The sequence below is a fragment of the Chrysochloris asiatica genome, unplaced genomic scaffold (genome assembly GCF_000296735.1).
Source record: "Chrysochloris asiatica unplaced genomic scaffold, ChrAsi1.0 scaffold00061, whole genome shotgun sequence".
NCBI lineage: Eukaryota > Metazoa > Chordata > Mammalia > Afrosoricida > Chrysochloridae > Chrysochloris > Chrysochloris asiatica.
The window spans coordinates 6,661,353-6,675,970 of NW_006408579.1; positions in this window are offsets into that span (position 1 = coordinate 6,661,353).

Here is a 14,618-nt window from a genome sequence, read left to right on the forward strand (position 1 = left end):
GGCTGATGAAATGAAATCCAGATGGAACTCTTGTGATACAATAGTGAATAATTGTTATCTGGACTGCTTGTGAGGGTTGGGATTGTAAAGGTAGATGTTTTTTAGCAAGGCGGGGAGTGATTAACTTTTCAGCCTAAGAGTGGAGTTTCCTCAGACCATCAAGGGAGAAGAGTGGAGAGTGGGACACTACCTAGAGAAGCAGTGGTGCCTGAGATGGAGGCAGAGATGATGACATGGAGAGATGGAGCTGTTGGGGACTTTAGACACAGAGAGGGAGAGGGGCTGTGTGCTTGTAGTGCATACCTTTTGGATGGTTGATGATGCACGGAGGGGATTGTAACCATAGCAATGAAATGATATACTATAGGATGAATGTAAAACTAATGTTCTCCCATGTAAACTATCACATAATTCACAGTAAAACATTAAAAAAAAAAAGCATTGTTATTATTAGTGATTGGAATGAGAAAGTTGGAAACAAAAATGTATGAGTAGTTGGAAATTATTGCCTTAGTGATGAAAATAACATTGGAGATAATGTGATAGAATTTTGTAAGACTAGTGACTTATTCATTACAAATAACCCCTTTTAACAACATAAATGGTGACTAGACACTGGTAGGAATACAAGGAATCAAATAAATTACAACTATGAAAAAAGACCATGGAGAAACTAAATGCATTAGCCAAAAGAAGGCCAGAGACCTACTGTGGGACAGATCATCAATTGCCTATAGACAACTTCAAGCTGAAGTTAGTGAAACTGAAAACAAGTCTATAAGAGCCTTGAGTATACATCCCACCTGAATTTAGAGACCTTCTCAGAATAGACTTGACACATTGAACACTATTGACTGAAGACCAGACCAGTTGTGGGATGTCAGCAAGGACACCATACAAGAAGAAAACAAAAGGTCATTAAAAAAGACAAAGGAAAAGATAAAAACCCATACATTTTGCTTCATTATAATGATTGCAAGCCTCTCCTTGTACCACAATCAGAAGAGACTGATACTTGTTCTTTGATGTTGGAAAGAACATTGAATATACTGTAGCCTGACAGATGCACTCCTGATGTGGCGCTGTCAGTTTTAATGCACTGAACTGCAAGGTCGGTGGTTCTAACTCACCAGCTGTCCCTTGGAAACCCTAAACAGGAACTCTATGAGTTGAAACTGACTCAACAGCACTTAACCACAATAACCAGAAGAACAAACAAATCTGCTTGGAAGAAGTACAGACTGAATGCTCTTTAGAAGAGAAGATGGTGAGACTTTGTTTCACATACTTTAGATGTGTTTATCAGAGGGACCAATCCCTGGAGAAGGACTCAAGTTTGACAAACCAGTGGGTCAGTGGAAAACAGAAATCCCTAAATGAGATTAATTAACACAGTAAGTGTAACCCTGACCACAAACAGGGCAATGGTTGTGAGATGGCATAGGACTGGACAGTGTTTCATTGTGTTGTGCACAGTCACCATGAACCGACTCAATGGCACCTAACAAAAGCAGTAGCCTTGCCATGTGATGGGAGGTGAACTCAAAGGGGGGGGGGGATGCATAGGTAAACTATGAAAGTGTAGCAAAAATATCCAATGAAATAACTATGTTTAAGGTTGTTGTTGTACTGCCTTCCAGTCAGTTTGGATTTATAACAACATTGTATAGGGTTTCCAAGGAGTGGCTAGTGGGTTTGAATTGCTGACCTTGCAGTTAGCAATCCAGTGCATATACTACAGTGCCATAGGAAGAGGAGAGGAGAAAAGAGAATAGGAAAACTTCCTGGTAGCTCCAAAAGCAACATTGTAAACTATAATCTTTACCTCTAAGGGTAATTTATATGAAATATTAATCAGTAGTAATAAATGTTGGAGTCCAGGTGTTATACTGTAGGATAGCACTGGACTGCTAATAGTAAGGTCGACATTTCAAACCCAACAGCTACTCTTCAGAGATGCTATATAGGGTCTCTATGAGCCAGAACCGACTCTATAGCAACAGTGATAAATGCATTAAAAATAAAAGTATACAACACATATTTTAGTTGTTGCAGATTAGAGGTAAAAGATTAAATACATTTAAGTAGCAGATTAGGAAGATAATCACAAAATTAAATTGTTTAATCTTAGAGTGACAAAGGTTTTGTATTGAAACTTCATTTTATCTGTGAAAAATTGCTTCTGACAGTGTGATGAAATGAATAAGAAAGTAAAGTTGTGTGTATATTTATCATGTTGCATTTATGCATAATCAAATAAAAAGGAGGAAGGAGAAGTGTTAGGATTGTTAGGAGGATTTAGTTGTATATGTGCTAGAAGCCTAAATTAAAGATAAGGGCTATAAATTCAGGAATGGGGATAGATCTCAAGGACACTTGCAGTCTAGAGTGGGGAACTTCTTTAGATTGGAGGAAGAAGAGAAAAGGAAAATGTTCTTATACTGATGCTGAAGTAAATACTCAAGAAATCAGAAAAAAAAAAAAAATACCCTAAATGGAAAAGACTCATAAGTGTACATAAATTCCAGTATGATAGAAAGACCAGGGTAAATTTTAGGTTTGAATTGGTCCAGTTTTATATCAGATGCTGCAATTGTAAACACTGGCAAATATTTCCAGTCTCTTCCAACTCTATTTGATTCCAAACTACTTTTCTCATTTTATGCTCAAATCCATTTTCCCTTAGCTTCAATGTAAGTTATTTGGCACTCTCAGATCTTAGAATATCAATCAATATTTAGATTCAGAAAAGTCACTATCAGTTACTCAAAAAATGGAAGACAGTATAGTCATTTACAACTATGCTTGTAAATCACTATGGAAAAATTCAAACTAAAATTTCTTGCTATTTAAGAACCATTATAAGAACATTAAATAATTCTAGCTATACATAAATAGCACCATAAATTATTTCATTGGTTGGAAGCCAACTCACTAAGACACTTAGAGTACAACAATGCTATCAGTACCTAGAGTTGGCACTTCACTGAAATAAAACTGCAGAGAGAGAATTGGGGGTGGGAGGAAACTACAGTGGAATTTTTCACAAATCTGTGTCAGATTCATAGTATGCCAAACCTGCACCTGAAAATATTTAATCTTTACCAACACCTCCCGAACTTAGTCTTCTAAACAACACAACTGAGGTCTATTATATATAGTCCATTAATTTATTTGGACATATATTAATCTTTCCCATCTTTTTATATCTTTGGGATAAAGAGAATCAAGGTGGAATAGTATAAAAATTACTGGACCAGATATCAGAATGTTGTTGTTAAGTGCCATTAAGTTGATTCTCACATTGTTGTTGTTAGGTGCTGTTGAGTCACTACTGACTCATAAAAGACATTATACACTACAGAATGAAACATGGCCCAGTCCTGCATCAATTTCACAATCATTGTTACGCTTAAGTGCCTTGCTGCTGCCACTGTGTCAATCCATCTCATCAGGACCCTCCCTCTTTTATGCTGACCCTCCCCATTACCAAACATGATGTGTTTTTCCAGAGACAGGTCCCTCCTAATAATATGTCCAAAGTATGAGAGACAAAATCTCAACATCCTTGCTTCTTAAGGGCATTCTGGCTATATTTCATCACAGGTTTGTTTGTTCTTCTGGATATCTCCATGATACTTTTAATATTATTCTCCAACACAGCAACTCAGAGGCATACATTCTTCTATGGTCTTCTTTATTCATTGCCCAACTTTCACATGCATATGAGGTTATCGAAATTACCATGGCTTGGGTCAGGTGCACCTTAATCCTCAAACTGACATCTTTGCTCTTCAAGACTTTAAAGAGGTCTTGTGTAGCAGATTTGCCTAATGTAATACATCATTTTGTTTCTTGACTGCTACGTCCATGAGTGTTGATAGCAGATCAAAGTAAAATGAAGTGTTTGACAACTTCAGTCTTTTCTACATTTGTTTTCTTTGCATTGAGGAGCAATCCATATGAAGACTGTGGTCTTTGAACTTCATCAGTAAGAATTTTAAGTTCTCTTAACTTTCAGCAAGCAAGGTAGTATCATCTGAATATCACAGGTTGTTAATGAGTCTTTCTCAGGTCTTGATGCCACACTTTTCTTCATATAATCCAGCATTTTAGACTACTTATTCATCATACAGATTGAATAAGTATGATGATAAAAGACAGCCCTGGCACACACCTTTCCTGATTTTGAACCACTTGTGAGAAATGTTGTCTATACTGACAAATGCTCCAGTCATCCAATCTGTGCTAATTTTAGCAAGAGTGAGGTTTTCTTGATTTGATTTTGCAAAATCGGGCACTCAACTCAGTAGACATGGGCAGATTCACCGCATAGCCCTCCACAAAAGGTTTTTATTCTTGTCCCCAAAAAGCCCCACCTCCAGTTCCAGTCTCCATATACAATTCTATGGTAAGTCCCATTTCCCTTCCCCCCAGAGAAGCTGAGAAGTCCTGGTGTGGCATTGTGGGTTAATGTGTTAGACTGCACAGTCAGTTTGAACTGCAAGGTTAGTGGTTCAAGCTCACCAGTTACTCCTTGGAAACCCTCTAGAGGGTTACTGTGGGTCAGAACTGACTCAAAGGCATTTAACAGCAACAACAAGAGAAGTCAAAAATGGCTTGCCCAAGGTCTTAATGGATGTGTTTTTATTTAAATTTCCTTGTCCCAAAATAGCCTGCTTAAATCAACAATCTGTCTGCCAGGTCTTGAAAGCCCATGAATTCCTGAAGATGGACCACAAGAGTTATTTCTCACACACTCAGTATCCCCTTGTTCTTTTTTTAACAGCTTCCTCTTGGACTATGTACATGTTTCTCAGGAGTACAATTAAGTGTTCTGGAATACCCCTTCTTTACAATGCTTTTCATAGATTGTCATGATCCACACAGTCAAAAGCCTTTGTATAGTTAATAAAACACAAATAAATATCTTTCTTGTATTCTCTGCTTTCAGCCATGATCCTTTTTAAAATCTTTTTTTGTGAATTGAGTGAATGTGTATAGAGCAGAACATCAGTTTTACATTACAAAAAAACCCCATACACTTTGCTGCATTACAATGGTTGCAATCCCCTCCTTGTACCAACAGTTAGCAGCATTTCTCTCTATTCACTTTAACTATTGCATTCCTTCCTGTGTCTCCCAATACCATCATCTTTCCTCTGCTAATCTCCCCTTTATTGTGTATTGCATGCCCTGTCACATAACATGTGCCTACTCTCTAGACCATGAATAATTTTCACTTCCCTATCCTCACCCTGTAACCATCAAAGATTGTTTCTTTTATAAAGAAAACCTCTTTTTTTTCTTTCTTTTTTTTTTACTTTTTACAACATTGGTCTCAAACAATATTGGTCCCTTTGTGACTGACTACTTTCACTCAACATAATGCCCTCCAGGTTCATACATGTTGTGAGATATTTTGTATATCATCATTATTCTTTAATGTTGCATAGTATTTCATTATGTGTATGTTCCAAGTTTGTGAATTGTTCAACAATTTTGTTGAACAATTCTTCTATTAATGGGTATTTATTTAGGCTGTGTCCGTCTTTTTGATGTGTCTGTCTCTTGTAGACAGCATATTGAAGGATCTTGATTTCTTGTCCATTCTGCTCTGTGTCTCTTGACTGATGCATTTAATTCATTCACATTCAGTGTAATTATTAATAAGTATGAATCAATTGCTGTCATTTTACTATGTGTTTTTTTGTGGTGCTTTTGGTTTCTTTGTTCCATATAATTTTCTGCTCTGAGTTCATTTTATTTGTGGGTTTTCTTTTTATTTTCATTTGTGTCATGTTAATGTTTACTAAATTTCACTAATTTTCCTCATTTTTATTTTGATGTGCAATTGCATTCATTTTAAGGGTAAATTGCAGGTTACCCTGTAATTTATTAATTTTTTTCCCTATTTAAAGCAGTCTGTTTTATCTTGAAATCTACTTGACTTCATTATCATTTGAAAGCTTTGTATCTACACTATTCTCTCTTTCTGTTTCAAAGTAGACTTAATTATAAATTGGTATCTCTGGTTCCCTATTTTCAATTTTATGGGTTTGTTTTGCTTTAAATACTTCTGTATCTGGATTGAGTTCTGGGCTGTGTTGTCATGTATGTTAATCTAAGTTTGTCTGATGTTTTTGGTTCTTATTCAAAAGAACACTCACAATATAATTTTTTGTAAAGTTCGTCTGGTCATTACAATTTACTTTAGTCTGTTTATCAGGAAATGTCCCAAGTTCTCCATCATATTTAAGGGACAACTTTGTTGGGTATGTGATCCTTGGTTGGCAAATTTTTTCTTTCAGAGTTTTGTGTCTGTCATCCCATTGCGTTCTTGCCAGCATGGTTTCTGTTGAGAAACCAGAGCTTAGTCTTTTTGGTTTGCCCTTGTAGCTGGTCCTTGCCTCATACTGGAGTGTCTCCCAACCACTTGGTTCTGAACTCCTGGAAAGCAGTGTCTTGGCTGGGGATGGATGAGGTTGGGAGATGCTTTCAGGATTCTTTCCTTGTCTTTGGTTTTGGAAAGTTTGATTATGAGCTGTCTTGGTGATTTTCTTTTGGAATCTATCCTGTTTGAAGTTCATTCAATTTCCTCTATGCTTATTTTCTCATCTTTCATGATACTAGGGAAGGTTTCTTCCAAAAACTCTTTGACAATTTTCTCTGTGCTTTTTATTTTTCTTCCTGTTCTAGAATTCTAATCACCTGTAAATTGTCTCTCTTCGTGGTATCCCACATAACTTATGATTTAAAATTTTTTTTTCATTTTTTTTCTGATTGTTCTTCTATTATACTGTTATTGAAAGATTTATCTTCAAGCTCACTAATTCAGGCTCCCATTGCTTTTAATCTACTCCTTTGCCCTTTCAATATATTGTCTATGTCTTATGTCTTAGTATTAGTTGTCTGGATTTCTAAATGCAGGTTTTGTATTTATTTGAAAATTTGCATTTATTGTGTCTGTTCTTGTAGTATTTTCCTGAATTCTTCTAAAGAAGTTTTATTCCCCTGTGTTCAATCTCTCCCTCAAATCTTTGAAGGAACCTTAATATCATTATTTTCCATTTGTTTCCAGTTTCATGCTTTTTCTTCCTCAGGAATGGTTTCTGGCTCTACATCTTGGTCATTTGTGTGTGCCATTCTCTCTTGTTTTTTCATGTAAGCTAAAATTGTTTGTTGTCTCTGGGTCAATGTGGGGTTGTATTTTCTTTGATTAATGATTATATGTGGATGTGTTCTTAGGCTCTCACCAACTGTCTCCTGTGTGCAGTAAGAGAATTAAAATGTGTATACTATTCTTGTTCACCATTCATGCACCTCAGTTTAGGGTGGATTTGGCTGGTCCTTGCTGATGTCTATTGTTGACCAGCTAGTATTAGATCTGGTATTGGCACTTTCCCAGTGGGTGAAGTTACAGAGGGTACAGCTGTGGCTGGGCTGTATTGGCACAGTTGCTGTCTCCTGTCCAGTGGAGAAGAGAAAAATCCTCCTAACCACAAACACAAAACAACAAAACAGAATAAACAAACAAGAAACTGATAACAAAAGGGGGAAAAAATAAAAGCAAGCAGCAGCCAGAAAAAAAAGAATATAATAACTGCAAAAACAAAAGAGGTAGAGGGAAAGGGAGCTATAGAAGAGAAAAGTAAGAACGGAAGTAAAAGGAAGAAAAGAAAAGAAAAATAAAACACTTAGAAAAGCTAGTGAGAGGGATGATTAAATGAGAGAGTTGTTATTGTTAGGTGCCATCGAGATGTTACCAACTCATAGAGACTCTATGTTAAACAGAACAAAACAATGGCCATCCCTGGGTCAACCTCAAAATTGTTGCTATGTCTGACCCCATCGCTGCTGCTACTGTGCCAATCCATCTCATTGGGGTCTTCCTCTTTTTCTCTGACCCTCCACTTCACCAAACATGACATCCTTCTCCAGTGATTGGTCCCTTCTGATAATATGTCCAAAGTATGAAAGATGAAGTCTGGCCATCCTGACTTCCAAGGAGCACTCTGGCTGTACTTCGTCCAACACAGATCTGTTTGTTCTTTTGGCAGTCCATGGTACTTTTAGTATTCTCCTCCAACATCATAACTCAAATGCATCAATTCTTCTACAATCTTCCTTATTCACTGTCCAACTTTCACATGTATATGATGAGGTTATTGAAAATACCATGACTTGGATCAGGCACACCTTAATATTCAAACTGACATCTTTGTTCTTACGTACTTTAAAGAGGTATTGTGCAGCAGATTTGCCTAATGCAATACTTTGATTTCTTCGCTTCTGCTTCCATGAGTGTTGATGGTTGATTGAACAAAATGAAGTCTTTGTCAACTTCAATCTTTTCCCCATTTATATGGATGTTATTTATTGGCCCACTGATGAGGATTTTTGTTTTATTGACATTGAGATGCAACCCATAGGGAAGGCTGTGTTCTTTGATCTTCATCAGTAAGTATTTTAAGTCCTCTTCACTTTCAGCAAGCAAGGTTGTATCATTTGTATATCGCAGATTTTTAATGAGTTTTCTTTTAATCCTAATGCTACCTTTTTCTTCCTATATTGCAGCTTCTTGGATTATGTGCTTAGCATACAGATTGCATAAGTATGGTGAAAGAATATAACCCTGGTGCATACCTTTCCTAATTTTAAACCATTTGGTGTTCCCTTGTTCTATTAGAACAACCACCTCTTGGTCTATGTACAAGTTCCTCATGAGTACAATTAAGTGTTCTGGAACACTAATACCCAACAATGCTGTCCATAGTTGGTCATGAGCTACACAATTGAAAAGTTTTGTGTAGTCAATAAAGCACAGGTAAACATCTTTCTGCTATTCTCTGTTTTCAGCCAAGGTCCATCTGACATCAGCAATGATTTCCTTCTTTCCACGTCCTCTTCTGAATTTGACTTGAACCTCTGGAAGTTCTCTGTCAATGTATGGTTGGAACCATTTTGGGTTACCTTGAGTAAAACTTTTTCACATGGGATATCAATGATATTGTCCAATAATTTTCATATTCTGTTGCATTCTTTTGGAATGGACACAAATATGGATCTCTTCCAGTCAATTGACCAGTTCATTGCCTTCCAAATTTCTTGGCAAAGATGAATTAACACCTCCAGTACTGCATCAGTTTGTAGAACATTTTCAATTTGTATTCCACCAATTCCCAGAGCCTTGTTCATTGCCAATGCCTTCAATGCACCTTGGACTTCTTCCTTCAGGATCATTGGCTCTTAATCATATGCTACCTCTTGAAATGGTTGAATATCAATCATTTCTTTTAGGTACAGTGAATCTGAGTATTCCGTGCATCTTCTTTTGATGCTTTCTGCATCAAAAGAGAGAGTGGTGGTGGTGTGCTGTGGAGTCAGTTCCGACTCATAGCAACCCTGCATAGAATTTCTGAGGCTGTAAATCTTTACAGAAAGCCTAATCTTTCTCCTGTGGAACAGCTGGTAGTTTCAAACTGCTGACCTTGAAGTTCACAGCCCAAAGCATAACCACAATGCTACCAGAGCTTCTTAAAAGAGATAGTAGAGAGTAGTAAAGACATATTTAAAAAAAGGGGAAAGGAAAAATGAGAAACAGAAGGAAAGAACAACAACAAAAAAAAACAAAAAACAAAACAAAAGTAGAGATAGAAAGTATAAAATTCCAGGGACTCGAAAGAGAACAAAAAGGAGAAAGAATAAACAACCAGAAGCAATTAGACAGCAGAAGGGAAAAGAACAAATCCTAAAACAAATGGACATCAAACAAAACAGTGCCGCTGTTGTAGCCCAGAGGAGAAAGCTCTGAGGGACTCCTGTAAGTCTGGGATCTCAAAGGTTGTGTGTGGAAGGGATGTAACACACATCAGCCTTGGTGTTATCTAGTTCAGGGCATATAATCAGGAAGTAGTTCATGACGATCCTTGATGGAGCTAGTTTCGGTAACTCACTAGTCATTAAATGTTGATCTTCTCTGTACAATGAAGCCACTGGTTTCTTATTACCTATATTCATAGTAGCAGAGTCCTGGTGTGGCACTGTGGGTTAATATGCTGGACTGCAAAGTCATTTGAACTGCAAGGTTGGTGGTTCAAGCTCACTAGTTGCTCCTCAGAAACCCTATACAGGATCAATAGGTTGAAACCAAATTGACAGCATGTAACAGCAACATATTCATAGTAAGGCGCCCTCATAGTGTGATAGCTGATGTGTTGGGTGGCTAACTCCAGGGTCATCAGACTGAATTTATGAGTTGCTTTGTAGGAGATGAGGTTTTCTGCTCCTGTAAAGATTTACAAGCATGGAACCCTATTTGCTATAAGCCAGAACCAACTTGGTGGCACATGATCACCACACCCACCTTATTCATAGGTAGAGTCCTGGTGTGGTGCTATAGGGTAAGCATTGTTCTGCTAACTTCCAGATTGATGTTTCAAGCACACCATCCTTTCCTAAGAGACCCTATACAGTGTTCCTATATATTGGACTCAACTCATCAGCACTTAGCAATAGCAACAACATGTTGACAAGTAATAATTGCAGTTTTTTAGATCTAAAAGTCTATAATTTGAAATGCATTACTCATCAGATAATGTTAACTTTTAATAAACTTATTCTAAAGTGATCATTTTTTAAGTTGCAGTGTATGATGCCTAAGTTGAAGATGTAGTTATTATTTCAGTCCTCTTCATATCTGTTATGTCTTTTTATAAAGTTTGATTGGGTCTTTTTCACGCTTTTTCATTAAGTAAAAAGCAGATACTTCACCACCAAAGCATGAGAAACATATGGCAGCAATAACAGATCACCTACCGTGACTGCCAGGAGTGCAGTGGCTCTGCACAATAAGCACTAGACTGAGAACCACAAAGTAAGCGTTTTGATGCCACCAGCCACTTCAAAGGAAAAAGATGACGCTATCTGTTCCTGCAAAGATGTACAGCCTCAAAAACCCTATACAGGGTCGCTTGACTCGACGGCACTTAATAACAGTGACTGCCAGAATTGATTTGTCAGAATCTTCTTGTCAATATTGTCTTAGTCTAGGTTTTCTAGAGAAGCAAAACCAGTGACATATATATTTTAGTAGTTTCGAGTCGAGCTGCTAACATCAAGGTCAGCAGTTTGTAACTACCAGCTGTTCCATGGGAGAAGGATGAGGCTTTCTACACCCATCAAGATTTACAGTCTTGGAAGCCCTGTACAGGGTAGCTATGAGTCGGAACTAACTCCATGGCATGTAGCCACCATCACTAATATGTATGTGTATATATAAATACATACATACATAATGTATACATAAATACATACATATATTTGTTGTTGTTGTTGTTAAGTGCCATCGAGTCGGGTCCGACCCATAGCGACCCTGTACAGGGTTTCCGAGGGTGTAAATCTTTACGGGAGTAGAAAGCCTCATCTTTCTCCCGCGGAGCAGCTGGTAGTTTCGAACCGCTGACCTTAAGGTTTGCAGCCCGATTCGTAACCACTACGCTACCAGAAAGGACTGGTACATATATACATACGTTTATATGTTGTTGTTGTTAAGTGCTGTCGAGTCAGTTCCAACCCATAGTGACCCTGTATAGGGCTTCCAAGGAGTAGTTGGTAAGCTTGAACTGCTGACCTTGAAGTTCAAAATGACTTTACAGTCCAGCATATTAACCTACAGCACCACACCAGAACTTCTTATATATGTATGCATGTATGTATAGATGTATGTATGTATATGTATGTATGTATGTGTATATATATATATATATGTATACACACACACATATATAGAGATGTCTGCATATACATATGGGTTATGATATATCTGTGGGATTACAACTGGACTGTGAACCACAAAGTTGGTGGTACAAGCCCACCAGTTGGAGAAAGATGAGGTTCTCTGCTACCACAAAGATTTACAGACTTATAAACCCTATAGAAGGTTGCTATGGTTGGAACTGAGTTTTAGCACTTAAGAATCTATCTATACACGCTTCACTGGTGATATATGTAATATTGTTGTTGTCAAGTGCTGTCAAGTTGGTTCCGACTCATAGGGACTCTGTATAGGATTTCTGATGAGTTGCTGCTGGGGTTAAACCACCAATTTTGTCAACTACCAACCTTGCAGTTAGCATTCCAGTGCTTATCCTATAGAGCTATATATCTGTTCCTATGATATAGCAATATTAGATAAACACTGAACTGCTGATCACAAGATAGATTGTTCAAATTCATTAGCTGCTCCTCAGAACCCTATTGTTGTTAGGTGTCATAGAGTTGATACTGACTCTTAACGACCATATGTATAACAGAGCAAAACACTGTCCAGTCTTGTGCCAACCTCACAATGAGTTGAGTCCATTGCTGTTGCCACTGTGCTGATCCATCTCATTGGGTTTCTTTCCCTTTTTTTCTAACCCTCCACTTTACCAAATATGATATCCTTCTCCAGGGACTGGTCCCTGCTGATAATATGTCTAAAATAGGAGAAATGAACTCTGGCCACCTTGGCTTCCAAGGAGCATTCTGCCTTACTCCTAACAGCAATTGTTTGTTCTTTTGGCAGTCCATGGTATTTCTAATATTTTCCTCCAACATCATAGCTCAAATGTGTCAATTCTTCAAAGTCTTCTTATTCTCTGTCCAACTTTCACATGCATATGCGGTTATAGAGAATACCATGGCTTAGGCCAGGCGCACCTTAGTCCTCAAACTGGTATCTTTGCACTTCAACACTTTGAAGAGGTCTTGTGCAGCAAGACCTCTTTAATACCGTGTCACTATGAGTCGCAACTGACTCAATGACATGTAACAACAGCGACAACAACATCTACATGTATGGAGTCATAAACACAGGGCTTCAAGGTCAATTTGAACCAAAAGATCAGTGGTTCAACTCACCAACTGTTCTTCAGAAACCCTGTACAGTGTCACTATGAATCAAAACAGAGTGGCACTAACAACAGGCTGGAGGCTTCTGACTCATATAGCTGCAGGGCTGATGAACCAAGATTGGCAGGTCAGACTGCAGGCAGGTCTGCCAGGTAAAAAGGTAGCTTCAGCTGATTCTCAGGATTGGCAGGTAATAGAGTAGGCCACTGGCTCAAGTCTAAAGAACCAGAGGTTGGAAGATGAGCCAGATTCAAGTTCCAGAGCAAGCAGACTTTTCCTTAATGTCCAAAATATTGGAAGCAGTACATATTTCTAAGAAAAGAGCTTTTCAATGGATTGGCTACTCATAGAAGATATAATTATGGAAATTACATTTGAACTGCCAAACCACTGAGAATCCTGGTCCAGTCAAGTTGACACAAAACCATAACTATCACAAATATATTCTTTTTAGGAAAAGAGATGATTGCTAATGGTTATTATGTAAACCTTTCCTTGGTTTTGGTCATTTGCAGCATATTATCTCTCATCTTTGGATTTTCATTTTTGCTTTGTGTTTTGCTGATCAAAGCTGTGGAGAGCCTTTCAGATTTTAACACTCCAATGGTTTAAAGTACAAGAATGTTAATGCCTTTAGATAATAATTTGTAACCATTTTTCTGAGTTGTTGTTAAATGCCTTAGGGTCAGTTCTGATTCATAGGACGGTATATTTCCAAATACCCTGCAAACATGACCCCTGGACCCCTGCAACGGAAATGTATGTAGTAGACAGTGTGAGCCAATGATTTTATTAGCAAATGATATTACTCTCATTCTAAAACTGTTACATTTAATTGTAAAGCCTGGCTGTCGACTATTAACAGGGACCAACTTTACTTTTCTCTAAGTCCATTAATTACTATTCATTCACTTCTACTAAAACAGTTTTGACACTTTCCGAAGTTTGAACTCTTCATACAATTTGGTGGTGGTGGTTATGTGCTGTGGAGTTGCGTCTGACTCATAGTGACCCTGTACAGGTTTTCTGAAGCATACAGTTTGTTATTTCTCTATTCAAAGGGAATGCTGACATCAGATTTTGAATAATCTAACATAGGGTGTGTGTGTGTTCCTGGTGATCCAATGTTTAAGTGCTGGATGCTAACAGAATGGTTGGTGGTTCAAACCCACCTCTCACTCATAAATATTATGGCTAAGGAAATCCTAGGGAGCAATTCTACTCTGTCTTATGGTGTTACTATGATCTCCATCTTATATGTGTAAAATTGGAGAACTACAGAAATGATTTTATGAAGTATATGGTAAAATAGACAGTAGAATGAAAATACATTGCTCTCCAGGAAGTACAGAAGTTGTGTTGTTGTTTTGTTTTCCATGTTCTCATTAGTTATTAACAACCACCACTGCCAGAGTTTCTTTCTGTCAATTTCCTTTTAACAGAAAAATAGATAAGTCCACCATTTACTTTTCTACTGTTGTTGTTGTTGTTAAGTGCCGTCGATTCGGTTCCGACCCATAGCGACCCTGTACAGGGTTTCCGAGGCTGTAAATCTTTACGGGAGCAGAACGCCTCATCTTTCTACCGCGGAACAGCTGGTAGTTTCCAACTGCTGACCTTGCGGTTCGCAGCCCAATTCGTAACCACTACGCTATTCTACTGTTAAGTGGCAGTAAATTGTAAACATGGTTGCCTGTAAGTAGATCGTCAGCTGAATATTAGTT